Source organism: Jaculus jaculus, chromosome 3, assembly GCF_020740685.1.
Source record: "Jaculus jaculus isolate mJacJac1 chromosome 3, mJacJac1.mat.Y.cur, whole genome shotgun sequence".
Lineage (NCBI taxonomy): Eukaryota > Metazoa > Chordata > Mammalia > Rodentia > Dipodidae > Jaculus > Jaculus jaculus.
This window is the reverse complement of record NC_059104.1, coordinates 22,685,284-22,700,051: the sequence shown is the minus strand read 5'-3', so window position 1 is coordinate 22,700,051 and position 14,768 is coordinate 22,685,284. Positions and strand designations below refer to the sequence as shown.

The 14,768-nt window shown below is 34.4% G+C and overlaps 1 non-coding gene across 1 annotated transcript; it reads right to left on the bottom strand.

Annotated features, from left to right (window-relative positions):
• Positions 1-434: 434 nt before the first annotated feature.
• Positions 435-625, bottom strand: LOC123459986. Its single transcript, XR_006636710.1, has one exon. It is a non-coding gene; the product is annotated as a U2 spliceosomal RNA (small nuclear RNA).
• Positions 626-14,768: the final 14,143 nt, after the last annotated feature.

The following is a 14,768-nucleotide window of genomic DNA, read 5'->3' as shown; positions in this document are numbered from 1 at the left end:
GAAAAAGCATTATTTGACAACCAATGATTTGAGCTTAAACTTGATAGTTATTGATTTTTTGTACCACAGAAATTTTTATAAACATAAAACAATTTTATGTTTTACCCATGACTTATATTTGATAAAACTTAAGCAAGCTATCCCAACATATTTTATCCTGAGAATTAGTTTTTTTGTTTGTTTGCTTCTTAAAGTTTGTACACAGTTTAAAAACCTTTAACTTTAGGCATGGTGTTTAGGTTTAGCCTATAAATTTCTTGTTTTTACACCCTCACACCTTTATTTATATACTTTAACATTCTGATCTAAGTACCACTCAAAAGGCATTTTTAACAAGTCATTGAAAAATTCCTTCCCAGTTCCTTCAATCAATTTATCTCACCCCATCATTAATTTTCTTTCTTTCTTTCTTTCTTTCTTTTTTATTTCCCCAGAGGTGGTGCATCATTCCTAGAGGTACTGCAATACCAGGTCGATGCATGGAGTGGACAGAGCAAGCTCCTATTCCAACTCCGAGCTCCAAAAATCCATTTAATATATTGTCCTCTGATAGAGGACGTATCAGATATTAAACTGATAAGAACAGATACTATACTTGATCTTGGCCAAAAGGCTGAGAAGTGATTAATTATCTTTCTTGTAAGGCTATTAAAAATTACACCAAATTGATTAATCATATCACTAACAAGAAAGTAGTCTTAATACTATTTTATGTCATTAATACCAATAACACACTTGAAAATGATTTTATTAGAAGTAACTAAGGCAAACTGTGTTGATATCTTGAGGCAGGCTGGATTAGAAGTCAGATCAGTTGCCTCCTCCTTTTAAGTAGCAGGACATTACAATCTTTTTTAAAATATCTGACAAATTATAAGTTACTTCCTTAGAGGAAGTTTTGTTGTTTTTAATTATCCTCTACATAAGGTAAAGTTGACCTAGAACAAATATCTGGCAAATTCACTCCTGCAAAAGACATTTAACTTTTCCTTTTTTTAATATCTATGCTTAGGTCTTTGATTTCCTTGAAATGGTTCTCTAGAAGAAAAGGGTGTCACCTGTGTCCCTCTCATCTCTTTAGTCACAAACAGTCACAAATACGACATGACAAGCAAGCACAATGAGCACACATAAACACATATACACACACATAGAAAGGACATATCCTCCTGATAAAACCAAAAAATTTGATTAAAGAAGTTGAAGCAATCTCAATTCCTTGTGCTTTTAAAATATCTTTTACTATGGCAATTAGCTCCTATTTACTCTTTGCTAAATCTTTTTTTTTTTTTTTCTTAACCCATGTTCCTTGTGCCTTGAGAGAAGTTTTAAGCCCTTCAACAATTCTTGCTTATTTAATGCTTGTCCCATAATTGCATCATTTTTTTTTTACCTTTCCGGATCTGTATCACAGGCGGGTTTTTTCTGTATGATCACGGTGCAGATCTGTATTACAGGTTGATTGCCTGTAGTGATCTCTATGTGGACCTTCACTCACCCACCAGTGGGGTGGTGGTCCAATGGCTGGCATGGCCGTCCACTTGAGCGACGTCCAGGTCACACTTTGTACTTCGAGCCCCACGTGGGTGCCATTTGCTCTGTCCAGCAGGGAGTTGACCAAGGACCCAAGGGGAAATTAACCTGGATGAGCTGTACATTCAAACCATCACGTTCAACCTACCACATTCCACCTCTGGCCCCCATGGACTCATAACCATTTTAAAACATAAGTTGCATTCAGTCCATTTTCAAAGGTCCCCATTAACCTTTACCAGCTTAAACATTGTTCAACAATCTCAAGACTCATACAACATTCAAGATTATCTTTAAACTGTGAGTCCTATGAAGTCAAAACAATTTGCATGCTTTAGCACATATGGCACAAAGCAAATATTTCCATTGCAAAAAGGCTTAGTCGCAAAAGATTGAACCAGTGAAAACATCAAAGATCATCAGGTGAACACCAAACATCTGCAGTTTAAATCTCATATGTATGACCCATGTCAATAGTCTTTGGATTTAGTATTTCCAATGCTCCAGCTGGGCTGAGTAACCTGGGGAAATCTTTCATTCTGAGTCAACAGCATTCCATGTTAACCATGATAACCCTGTCATGTTCAAAACATCTTCTGGTCTATGTTGTAAATCAGGACCCAAATTTATACCTCCATGTAATGATGTTTTTGTTGGTTCAGCAATAAAAGAATTCCAACACTGTTTCACATGCTGCTTATTAGCAGTGGTTTCTTGACCTATGAGCAGTCTATGACATACTTCCCAGCACTTTTCCTTATTCCAATATTGTGTGAGCAATGGCTCTGCCAATTTGTAAACCCAAGGGTGAAATAAATCTTGTCTTTGAAGAGTAGCACATTCTTTAGAATTCTTCCTTTACATCTCTTCCTTGTAAAATGATTTTCATTCCCATTCAGCATTAAGCCCGTCCCAGTAAAATTTTCCCTCAGGCACTTTTCCTATCTAAGTCCCATCCCACTGTAAAGCAATTGGCCCATACTTAATGTTGGTAACCTGTTTAATAATTGCAAAACAATTGTAAAAGGTTTATAACCTAAAAGCAGTCTCTGTGCCAATAATTTTAAACTTTTTTTTACTGTGATGAATAGTACATCCTTTATAATTTTCTGTTCTATACCTTCCAACAAACACACTAGTCCATTAATTTTATGTTACAACTTGCTTAAACTCCCTGAGTATATGGGCAGAAGAATGTGGCCAACCTTTACACTAGCAGCCCAGTTCAAAAAAAATCATCTGCTATCCCTCTTTTCACTTTGAAAGTTCATAAGTCAATTCAAAGTCCACAATTCTCTCTGCATTTAGGATATTCAGACTCTCACCAGAATAGTCCATAAAATTTAGCTTACATATCTGTAAGGCTTCTGTAGTCCCAAGTACCAAGTCTATCAAAATTCCTCCAGCACAAAGATTCAGTGTAGCAATGACCCCACTTCTGGTACCAAATTACTGTTTTAGTCAGGTTCCTATTGTTACAACAAATACCCAACCAGAAACCAGAACAGCTTATGGGAGGAAGGAATTTATCTCAAGCTTATGAAGTTCATAGGAATACCACCAGTGCCTGACACTTGCATAGATACAATCAGGGACACCTCCAACCGCTAGTATTATGAACTCAACAGAGCTTCAACTGCTCTAAACACAACTAGGATTAGACTCCAGTATATGACCCTGGTAATATGACCCCTGTAGCAGGGATGTGCCTGCTAGAGGCTGAAATTACAAGGTCAGTTTTGAGAAAATACCTGACTCTATGTGGTGATAAGGTCAGATAATCACATTCAAACTACCACATAGACTCTGAATGCCTGTAGAGCTTCCTTATTTATGCCGAGTATAAGTACACTATGTAAAGAAATCCTAAGTGGCATATTAGAATATATTTTGTCTGTTCAATAATTAGGCAAGTATCTCATAAAATTTCATAAAATACTGTAATTAAATGAAGTAAATAAGTATAGGAACCACACATTTTATGATTATATCTTTTAACTTTCAGTTTTATAATGAATTTATTGAATAATTGATTCTCAGATTTTAAAAGTAAAAACATAAAATATAAGATATGAACTAGAGTTTTCATATTTTAATAATAATATTAATTACCCCTACTATGAAGTACAAACTTCAATAAAAAACATGATGATCATGCATATAGTATATATGTTGTGTATTTAAGTTAATGTACATTGATACAGATGTAAATAAATCTCCACACATTATATATTATAATGTTACAGTGTAAAATAATACTGTAAATTTTGAACAGGTATTATGACATCTCTATGGTTACCACTTAGCAATGTTTAGATGTATTGAAACCCAGTAGAAATGAACCTAGATTTTTAAATTTATATGTTAAGTTTTGAAAATTGTTAGTGGTTTTGAGAAAGAAGAAACATCAAAACAGAGTATAAATAGTTCCTAGAAATAATGTAGGCTGAATTTTCTTTTAGTTCAGTGGGTTTCTATACCTAAAGTTATGAGGACAATTATACATATGTATATACTTATAGTTTCCTTTGTGTAATTATTTATTAAAAATGGCAAACTTGTCCATTCCTGGTGACTCACAGCTGTAATTTACACACTTAAGAAGTTGAAACAAGAGAGGCTCACTGAAGTTAAAGGACATACAGTTTCTGTTTGAATTCTAGAACAACCTGGATTGAAGAGAGAAGCTCCATCTGTAAGAAAATAAGAGAACAATACTTACAAAATAGTAAAATTTCCATATCTCATTTTTGTGACAATTTGGATTATATTAAAATCCCAGTTACTTACTCATTACTCCTGAGTTAAGGTAATGTATGTGTAGGCTGCATTTCTCGGTTGCTAAGCATATATTTGCCTAGTACTCAGCACCTAAGAAATTGAAACCTGTTATTTTCAAGTAACCTTTTAAATATGACTCTAAGATGAACTTGATCTCCAAGGATATCTCACTTAATTCATCCTATCACTTAATTGAACATCTCAGGCCTGAAGCAATTCTCAATATTATTGTTCTAAGAATATAGAGAACACATATGCAAAGAAAGAGAGTAATGTTAGTGTTAGTATGACAAGGTCAGAGACATTGGGGAAGGGGTCTTGCATAGAATAAGTTAGCTAAGCTTACAACGTAGCGGGAAGTTCAGTGCTCTGAGACAAACAGCAAAACCGGTTCCAAGAGATTCCTGCAGGTGTTCTGAATGCACCTTAAAGATCACATGTGAGACACTGTTGCGCGTTCCTCTAGTCATTCTTGGCTTTATTGATATTTAAACCTTTATTCACATGTTTTGTATCTAATGCATGTAGTATTTTTGTATCTAATGCAGACTAAGTTTAGGATAAAGATGGCTTCTAAGAATGCCTCCATCAGTTACAGAAAGCAAATCAGCCCAGATTAACCCAAGGCTGTCCAAGTAGGTGGCAAATGTTAGACCAAGGCTTAAGTCTAGATATTACACCAGACCATTTTTATTATTTTAACAAAATAAACTTCAATAGAACACCTCATTATACCATTGTAGTCCAATTCACTACATTTTAATATAAACAATGGTTTAAAAATTTATTTTGTTTACTTGATAAAATCAGAGAGAGGAGGAAGGGAGGCAGATATGTAGAGAGAATGGGTGTACCAGGGTCTCTAGCCACTGCAAATGGCTTCTAGACAGATGTACCACTTTGTGCATGTTGGATGTTGGGTTTACATGGGTACCAAGGAATTGAACCTGTGTCCTTTGTCATTGCATGCAAGTACCTTCACCAGTAACCGATTGCTCCAGTCCATGTAAGTGATGTTTTAACAGTGATTAGTTAGAAGCTGTTTTATTTATTTCAAAACCTTATTGTCATTATTCATTTTAAATAGCAAAGGGTTCAAAACACATTTCTATGCAAGAGTTCTTTATGGATATTGAACAATTCTTGCATCCCAGGAAGGAAGCATACTTGATCACATTAAGTAATATTTTAAAATGTATGCTTGAATTTTGTTTGAAGGTTGTGGTGGTTTGATTCAGGTGTCCCCCATAAACTTAGGCATTCTGAATGTTAGGTTCCCAGCTGATGGATATTTGGGAATTAATGCCTCCTGGAGGAGTGTATTGTTGGGGGCGGGCTTATGGGCTTTATAGCCAGTTTCCCCATGCCAGTGTTTGGCATACTCTCCTGTTGCTATGGTCCACCTTCTGTTGGCCATGGGGTGATGTCCACCCTCTGCTCATGCCATCGTTTTCCCCTGCCATCGTGGAGCTTCCCCTTGAGCCTGTAAGCCAAAATAAATCTCTTTTTCCCAGAAACTGCTCTTGGTTGGGTGATTTCTACCAGCAATGAGAACCAGGCTGCAACAAAGGTGATACACTGAGAAGTTTTGCTTCCGTGTTCAGCATAATATTTCCTCTGTAAGAATAATTTGACAATCTTCCTTCTTTTTCTATATTTGTGAAATATTTTGGGGAGCATTGGTGATCATTGTTCTTTAAATATCATAAAACTCTGCAGGGAATGTCTTTGGATCTAAGCTTTATTTAGTTGGAAAAAATTAAATTACTGCTTCAATCACTTAGTGAGTTCTTGATCAATTATTTATAGACTCAGTTTAATTTTGGTAGGTCATATGGGTTTGAAACATGTCTAACAGTTGCAGTCACCTTCCTGTTGCCCCAGCAACTAAGCAACTGAACAGAAGCAGCTTATGGAATGAGCAGCTTTACATTTGGCTTACAGTTTTCATTTGAAGTTCTGTTTTTGCTGAGAAAATATGTGATGGGCAGACAGAAAGGTGTCCTGATAATCAACTGCATGCTCCAACCCTTATTAGAACCAATAACAGATTAGTGGGTCTTTCTGGAAATGTCCACTTGACCTCTCTCTCGCATACTGTGGAAAGTGAATGAGACACTAAAGATGTAAACTAAATTTAGGTTTCAGTTGTTCCTAAGATTATGATGTTTCACCTCAACAATACTGCACATTTTAAATTCTTCCAATGGTGTTATAACTTTGTAAATTAATATGTTTCCTCAGACTTTGGGTAGCTTTCTAAGTATTTTTTTGCCCAAAGCTTTTTGAGGGATAGAGTTTGTATAATGGAACAGTAGACAATGATTAAACAGAAACTAAAGTTATAGTTCAAGAACACAGAAACAATCTATAGGGTGATACTGACAAATTGAATACAAGTATCTAGAAATATCAGTATATAATGATAAATTTATTTTCTTCTGGTTGCACAAGTCTAGTTTACTTCTGAAAATATCTATTATGGATTTTACTGAACTAAATCATTAAGTAAAAAAGTATTTAATTTATTCATTAGAATCAGAAAGTACATTCACTGAAATGCAATGCTGAATAATCATAAAAGATCTTAATAAACCACGACTAACATAGGACTTCTGCATGCTGAATAATGGATACCTACTTTAAAAATCATATAATTATCATATTTAATGTTGGAATGATAGAATTATTTTAAAATTCAAGAGTACTAGAAGATACCAACTTTTTACATTATATTATTTCTTGAATTCTAGACAGTGTGTAATGATGACATTAAAATTTAGTGAAAATATAATAGATGGGAAGAGAGAATAAAAGTGTCATATTCCACAGCTAATAAAATTATCTTCATAGAATAATCAAAATAACATCATACAATTAATTTTCTATTGTACTATTTTTCCAACCATAAAGAAAAATCACTTGAAGAAGATGATTAAAAGCTTAAATATGCAATGTTAAGTTTGAAAACATTAGGAAAATTAATGATTGACAGAGAATGCATGTATTACATTAGTGTTGGAAGAAACGTTTTAGATAATATTTGAATGTATTCTTTACAAAAATGCCCCTTAATAAAATTGCATTATAGAACACATATTACAACTCTTGAATCAAAACAAATGTTATACATTTACTCCAACAAAACTACAAATACACAATTGGCTTCTGAACAACAAGGAAAAAAAAGATCAGCCACGTGGTGCTCGGTTCGCAGGCCTGTGGGGGCCACCCCTGCCGTGAAAATTAGTTTTTAAAAACATGAATAATGCAACAGAAAATACATGCTAGAAAATAAATTTAGGTTAGAGAGATTGATCAATGGTTAAGACACTTGCTTGCAAAGCCTAACAAGCTGGACTCATTTCCCCAGTACCTACATAAAGCCAGATGCACAAATTCGTGCATGCATCTGGAGTTCATTTTCAGCAGGTAAAGCTCCCCGTGTGCCTGTTCCATGCCTCCCTTTCTCCCTCTTTGCAAATATTTTTTTCAAAATAGAATAAAAGATACTTAAAGAAATAGAAAAAAATACATTCTATATGAAGACATAAGAAAATATTCTTTTATATTTTGGGATTTGGATATTTTATTATCCCAGTCATGGTGGTCTTTACTTCAAAATTGTTAAATATGCAACTTTTGTGGTTTTTGTTATACAAATGCATCAAACTTTCTATATAATAATTTTAATTTTTCTTATAGATTATTTTTTAATTTAATTTTGTGGTAGTGATTTAATTATAATTAGTTCTGTTCTGTGTATATGTTATATATTACCTATTAGTCATAGTCATGTGATCTTTTCCTGCATGTTTAAGATTTGACTAGCTTTGTGGGTTTTTTTTTTTGTTTGTTTGTTTGTTTTGTTTTGTTTTGTTGTTTTAATTTGGTGGTGGTGAGGGTGGTGGTGGTGTGTGTACATGCGTGTGGGAGAATGAGGATATGTGGGCAAGGATGGAGAGTCCAGATCTTGATTTTAGGACTGACATCCTCCATCAATCTCCACAATATTTACTGAGGCACATTCTCTTATTAGAACTCCAAGCTTGCAGATTCAGCTGGACCAACTAGTTTGCTTGCCCCAGAGATCCTGTCTTCACGTCCAGAATGCTGAGGTTACAGTTGCCCTGCTACAGTTGCCTCCCATTTATGTGGGTTGTGGTATTTGAACTCTGTTCCTCATGCTTACACACCAACCTCTTTTGTCCACTGAGCCATCTCCCCAGGAGTTGTTTCATTAACTTTAAATGCCACTTTATCCTCATCATATCATTCTTATAATTCTGTCATCTTTGAGTTTTACCTTTAAAATAGTGCAAAACACGCAACTGATGATAGTGTGTATCATTAACTATATTCTTACCTGTAAAGTTGATTTTTCTCCATGCTTGCATTCTAGTCTCTACCCAATGCTATATGTTAACAGAGATTGCTTTTATAGTCAACTATATTTTCCTTCATGGAAAGCGAGCTGCACAAAGTGTCATGTGCATCTGGAGTTCATTTATAGAAGGAAGAGACCCTGGTGCTACCATTCCTTCTCTCCCTCTCTCTCTTTCTCTTTCTTTCTCTTTTTCTTTCTTTCCCTTTTTTCCTTTTCTTGCTTCTTTCTTTTTCTTTTCTTTCTTTTTGTAATTAGTTTGTTTATTTTACTTTCTTTTCCTTGCTTTGTTGTTTATTTTTTCTTTCTTTATTTCTCCTTCCTCTATCTACTCAAAAGTAAATAAAAGCTGAAAATTAAAAAAGCATGTGAAAATCAAACAAATTTCTCCTTATGCAATTGCTGACAAATATATATAGTGTGGTACATAAGCATTGAAAGCAATATATATTTTACCTGATAGTAGCATATAGATGTCTATGTCTTGAAATGTGGTAAATCTAAACATCATATAGGACAAGGAAGTTAACCTAGGTGAAGATTCATTTTATATTAGTTATAAAATACAGATCAAAATCTATCTCATTTTCTAAATTAATATAAATACATGGAAAGTATACCAGCTATCTGCTTTCTGCATGAAAATTCAGTGAAGTTTCGAGGTTTGGAAATATCTCAGGGTATGTGAGCAGGTCCTAATCCGAGACATGGAGAATTCTCAGATTATATCCTCCTTAAAGAAAGTCTATTACATAGCAGTTGCTTTATGTACTAAGAAGTGACATAGCAAATGAAAGAAATTAGAAGCATCAGCTGGACCTCCGTGGGTAAGACAGGACTAGCAAGTGATATGATTTGCATGTAAACAGTACTCACTCCTGCTGCCTCCATTGTCTATATAAAATGCTGAATGCAAGGAAAAGGCACAGCTTTGTGTTTAAGAGGATTGCGTTTTCCATGATGAAATAAAACAGCAGAGGCAAAGCAGGTCTGTGTACCAATATCTCATGTGCTTATAAACTCTTCAAGACAATGTGTGCTAAATCACCCATTTCAAGATTGACAGATTTAGGAAATAATGTCATTTCTGCCTCTTTGCATTAAGGCTTTTTCATTTTAAGGAAAATGAACTGCATTTAAAAAAGTCAGCTCCACATTATATTATTAAATCTCTTGCTTTATAAATGTGAACTCCACAGTGGAAACTCATTAGTATAATTATTCTGCACAGATAATGTGCAATTTGCAAACATGAAGCCTTTGATCTATAACCTTCCAAATATCTCTTGGATACTCTGCATCATTTTAGAGTCTATTAATGTCCCATTTTTCCCTGAATTCTTCCTTAATTTAGCTTTAGATAACATACATTACATAAAATAAAGCCATAGGAATTCAAGCAATATTCTATTATAATAATCACAAATTTCTGGTTAGGGAAATATAACTTACTTTAAGTAGAACTGAATTTGACTATTAAAAATTGTATAAGTAGCCTAATAAATCATTTTAGAGTCTTTGAGGTCAGATTTATATGAGATTTAGAATATATACTTGTGGTGAACAATAATGATAAGATCTAGACAATGCAGAGTACTGTACACTGACCAAAGACAAGCATAGTTTTTCATTATTTTAGTCAGAACAAACTTGTGGCACTTCTGCATTTTCCTTTAGTTTTCTCTCACCCAGTCATTGAGGACCCAGATGGCTTAATCTCAGACCACTACAGAGCTCCTTTCCTTCTGTTTTCTCAGAGCTTAATTTAGAATAATTCCAAATTATTTATCTTGAGATGTAAAAATTTTGAAGAGTCTAGAGTTTTGTTTAAATCTATAGCTGTAATTCTTAATGATCAGAGAGGTATTTCTTAAAAAAAAAACTAAAATGAGGGAAAATATAGTGATGCCAGTAATCTTAGCCCATTGGAAGCTGAAGGAGGAGAATTTCTGAATTGCCTGAGCTACATCTTGAAGCTCTGTCTTTAAGTAAATAATGTATATCTATATATGTACATATACATATATTATTTATCATAAATCTTCTTATTATGATATTCCAATATGATATATGTAAATATATATAATTAGTGAATCAATCTGTAATTTTTTTCTATGTCTAACTCATACATATATTTTGAGATAGAAAGTGATAGTTTGACACATGAAGAAAATATATAATAAAATTAGAATGATAAGCATTTATATTCTCTCAAATATACAACTTTTCTATATGTGCACAGTTGTTAAACTATGTTTATTTGCTTCTCTGAAATATGACATAAACTAAGCTGAGATTATAGAATGTATATTCCCTACTGGGTTATGGAATTATAGAAATAATTCCAACCATCACATTGTACTAATATTTCCTTCTCCACAGGATGCCACCAGTCTCTAGTGCTCCTATTTGACTCAATTGCATTATGAGAATTATTCTCTTTTATTAATTTTCCATAAGTGAATAAGAAACTGGAATATGTTCTTGCCTTATCTCACTTACCAGTATGTATTCTAGATCTATATCTATCCATGTTACAATAAATTATATAATTTTTTTTCTCAGGACTAAATACTATTCCATTGCATTTATACAGTACATTTTGTATTTATTTATTTATTTATTTATTTATTTATTTATTTATTTATTTATATTCTTTTTAGAGAGAGAGAGAGAGAGAGAGAGTGAGAGAGAGAATTGGTGCACCGGGGCCTGGCCTCTGTATTCTAACTCCAGACACTTGCCACACCTGGTGGGCATATGTGACCTTGTGCTTGCCTCACCTTTTGGATCTGGCTGAGGTGGGGACTGAAGAGTAGAACCTGGGTCCTTAAGCTTCACAGGCAAGCACCTTAATGGCTAAGCCATCTCTCCAGCCCTATAGGCTACATTTCTATTACTGTGCACTTGTCAATAGATATCCTAGCTGTTTTCATATTCTGCATATCGGAAATACTGATGCAATGACTGTGGGAATGTCAGTGTGTTTTTGTAATACTAATTAAACTTCAATTTTTGGTTATACATTCAGGAGTTGGTTGCTGGAGTTTGATATGCTAGTCCTGTGTTTGCTATAGAAAAGGCCTATACTGGTCTCCATAGTGCTTATGTAACATATTGCATGAATTCCTTTCCTGCAATCTTATCAGTGTTAATTATCAGGAATGAATTAACTCCCCTGTTTCCCTATCTACAAGTCTCTGTGGAATAGTAGAAGGCAGATGTTGAAATAATTAGGGTGAGTAGGTAGTATATATGGCCTTCTTCCAATTTATAAAACTTAAAGAAATGCACTAATGCAATGATACAGTGGCAAAAGCAAAATATGTCTTTCTGATTGTCACACTATGGAGGAATAAATGAAAAGAAACATAAGGTATACTTAGGGATGATAGACATAGTGTATGTCTTGACTTTAATGTACTTTACACTGTTGTATGCATTTATAAAAGACTAAAATTATACATTTACATGTGTAGATTATAAATCAATAAAAATACTCTTACCTGGCTGGAGGGAGGCTTAAGGTGACTGCCTGAAAACCAAAGGACTCAGGACTGAATGTTTGAAGTCCCTCACTACCAGCAGTTTATTATAAGAGCTTGAGATTTACAGCTACAGAAAATAAATTTAGCTTATAAGCAAACAAAACTAAATTGATTTCATAAGTAGATTCAAACTAGAATGACAGTTATACTAGAAAACTCTGAATACTTCCATAAATCTTAGAATTCCATGCAGGCATATCTGAAGTTTTTGTATAGTTTATTTGTGAATTTTTTTTTTTTTTTTCAGTGTAAGGTTTTACTCTAGCCCAGTCTGACCTGGAATTCACTTTGGAGTCCCAGGCTAGCCTTCAACTCACAGTGATCCTCCTACCTCTGCCTTGCTGAGTGTTGGGATTAAAGGCATGTGACCCAAAATCGAGTTATTTGTGACTATTTTTAACAATAGTTTCATCAAAATGATAATAAAATGTTAAGGTGGAGACCCAGCTATAGCACTCCTAGGCATATATCCAAAGGACTCATCTCATTTCCTTAGAAGTACATGCTCAACCATGTTTATTGCTGCTCAATTTATAATAGCTGGGAAATGGAACCAGCCTAGATGTCCCTCAACAGATGAGTGGATAATGAAGATGTGGTACATTTATACATTGGAGTTCTACTCAGCGGTAAAGAAAAATGAAGTTATGAAATTTGCAGAAAAATGGATGGACCTGGAAAGTATTATACTAAGTCAGGTAACCCAGGCCCAGAAAGCCAAGCGCCACATGTTCTCCCTCATATGGGGATCCTAGCTACAGATGACTGGGCTTCTGTGTGAGAATGAAAATACTTAGTAGCAGAGGCCAGTAAGTTGCAAAGGAGACATAAAGGGTGGAGAAAGGAAGGGAGGAGGATACTTAATAGGTTGATATTGTATATATGTAATTACAATGATTGTAATGGGGAGGTAATATGATTGAGAATGGAATTTCAAACGGGAAAGTGTGGGGGTGGGGAGGGAGGGAATTACCATGGGATATATTTTATAATCATGGAAAATGTTAATAAAAATTAAAAAAAAATGTTAAGGTGGAAATAAAATATTTTAGGCAAAAACTATGAATCAATTCTGAGATATATGATTCAAAAATATTTTCTCCCAATTTGTAATTTTCACTTTTACACACTGTGTGTTTGAAAAGCCTTCTGGCATTGCACAAAAAAAAAAAAAAAAAAAAAAAAAGCTATTATCAAACCTCAAGTTCATTGACTATCAGCCACATGGGAGGGAATTAGGCATTGCTTCCTTTCCTGCAAAACTGCAAACTCCTACCTTCATCCTTGATGAGTGCTCCTTCAGTTGTTCCTTCTGAAACACAGCTTGTTCCTGTTTCAGTCCCTTTTGATGAGACATCTTTTCATCCAGACCTCCTAATTATGGAAAGATTGAGAATCAGCCCCTCTTTATCTTCTTGTCTCACCTCATGCATTCCTTGATGATCTCATTTGACCTAATGATAGTCATTTACATTTTTATTATTCCAAAATTCGATTTTTTACCTACAGATTCAATTACCCAAATCAAAAGTCATTTATTTATTAGGTTTCAATGCTTCACTTATATATCTAACATAGTTCAGAACTGTAAAGTCCAGATAATCTTTTTTTTTCTTTTCTTTTCCTTTCTTCTCTTTTTCTATTTTTCAGAGAAAGAGAGAGAGAGAGAGAGAGAGAGAGAGAGAGAGAGAGAGAGAGAGAGAGAGGGAATTGGGAATGCCAGGGCCTTAGCCACTGCGATGGAACTCCAGAAACCTAGTGGGCATGTGTGACCTTGTGCTTGCCTCAGTTTTGTGTATCTGGCTTAAGTGGATCTAGATAGTAGAACATAGGATCTTAGGCTTCACAGGCAAGTGATTAACCACTGAGCCACCTCTCCAGCCCTGAGATAAAATTTTATTCAGTTAAAAGGGCAACTACCCTATATTCCACTCTTTTCTGCACTAGTTTTTCATATGCACTTTCTAGATTAAAACTAGTATTTAATTTGTGTGCATGTACACAGTTCCCCATGCTGGCCAAGCACTGTAATGCAGGTTTGTGCCACTTTCTTTTCCTTTTTTCTTTTTTCTGGAACATCATAGTGACCTTTTCTCTACAGAAATTTATTTTTGCTGTTTCTAATTCATCTTTTTTTTTTTTGGTTTAAATTTCAAGTCTATCCTCTACTATAATTTCTCTTAGAAGAGCATATTTAAAAAAAGTCTCCTCTGTTTTTATAGAAGCACCACTTCAAATCCACCACAATGTGAACATTTCCTTTTTTTTTTTTTTTTTTTTTAGGTCATAGCCTTCTATGCTATACTCTGACATGAATTAAGTTATCTTACTGATTACTATGCATGACATGTCTATCTCTACCAGGGTACAAACATAAAAGAATAAAAATACCTTGTTGTATGTGGGTGTGGTGGGAGAGTCTACTTTGCTTGTGTGAAGGAAGGAAACCACCAGATCTTCACACAGGTTCAGAAGCAGGGATGTACTTAAATTCATCCATCCCAGACCATCTCCCTAAAGGC